Here is a 1,810-nt window from a genome sequence, read left to right as displayed (position 1 = left end):
GTTACAAGTCCTAACCTCAAAACCACCTGCCATGACACATACACATAGATGGAAAGACCCCTAAAACGGAGATGGGACACTTTAATCAGTGTTTTTCCACAATTCATCTTGATAAATGATCTAATTGAGTCTTACTTAGTCTACAGTCAGATAGATAAATAAATAATACATATAAAGTCAAAAAACAAGGCTCAAACCCTCTTTAAACCATAGAAATACTCCCTTAACTTCATGTGACATTTTTTTTCTTCTATTCTTTTATTATTTCTTTATTTTAACCATTTACAGTTATATTTTTGTTCTAATGAGAGTATGAATACACCCTGAACATCTCGCTTGTTCACTTTAAAGGTTTAATATATATAAAGTTTAGGTTTGTTCCCATATTATGGAGTCTTAATTCAATTTCCAAATAGGATAGAATAGAATAGAATAGTAACCTCAGCAACACGGTGGTGTATCAAGACAAAGAAGAAGATAATTACCTTTCTTGTCAGTCTTCTCAATCTATAACGGGCTGCTGCCGCCTCTGAAGAAAACCCATTGAAAAACACAAAAACCAAACAAACAAAAGAGCATTTAAACTCCAGAAACAGTTTGCTAATAATTATAATATGACGAACCAAAGGCCATGAATACTAAAGTATTGTATTGATGAGAGACAAAACGGTCACAGAGATGAAATATTTTAGCACCTGCCTAACAAAGTGAGGTTGGTAGAAGAGGAGGGAAGTGAGACAATACGACAGAAAAGAAAAGTAAAAGACATCCGCTAATGTGTGACTCAATCTTCTACTCACCTCCCCCACAGCAGCTGTGTTAATATAGTTGTTTTTTTTCTTCTGTTGTGCCATTTTATCTGTTATTTTACAAAGCAGCAGAGCTTGCAGCTGGCCCAAATCGAGTATTTTAGAAAGATCTTGTAACACTTGTTGCTGATTTAGACTGATAAGTGAGCTCAGGGTAAAATGACCAACTCATTTTAAAGTTTTAATATCTATTACATACTACAGTATGCAAAATTTGTAAAATGGTATGCGCTGTTTTCGTTTTGCTACAGTTTCCGGGTTGAACATGTTGCTTGGAAACGTGTGCAACTTTTCATCTTGTCTTCCATCAAACTTGATGGTGTGTCAGACATGCATGTAAACTCCTGGTATTAAAAAACAAACAGTGTTCTTGTGGGTGTTTGACCACTGTTTAAGTTAAAACACCTTAACGTTTTGCTACGTTTGTCAGGGCTGAACAAATCCCTGATAATTCAAGGCTATAGAAGGAGGCATCTCCAATCCTGCTCCTGGAGGACCGCTGACCTGCATGTTCTGCCTGTGCCAACACACCTGAGTCTAATGCTCTGCTCGTCATCAAGCAGCTGAAGTTTGTCACAGGTTTGATCATCGTTTAGACTCGGACTAGGTGTGTTTCAGCAGGGAGAAACCTAGAACATGCAGGGCAGCCCCCTCCCAGGAGCAGGTTTGGAAAGGCATGGTCTTGAGTTTTGGGGTATGATGCATGTGCAGTTAAATCAGATGTGCAATTGCAGAGAGGCTCAATAGCTGGCACGCTATCATAGAACAAGAATAATTTTTGTTTTTCTTCATTCCCTTTTCTATTTTTTACTGTCTTTGTACATTTTAATTTAGGATATTATTTCTACATTAGAAATAGACTTTCTGTATTTTGTATAACTGGAACATTTAAGAAAAGTAATGTATATTGAATCTCTTAAATAAAATTTGAGAAAAGAAAAATTATCCTAGAACATGGGGGGTGATTGATTAATTTACTGGAGTTGCATTGTGGGGAATGT

This window comes from Echiichthys vipera, assembly GCF_963691815.1.
Source record: "Echiichthys vipera genome assembly, chromosome: 2".
NCBI classification, from domain to species: Eukaryota; Metazoa; Chordata; class Actinopteri; order Perciformes; family Trachinidae; genus Echiichthys; species Echiichthys vipera.
This window is presented reverse-complemented; position numbering follows the sequence as displayed.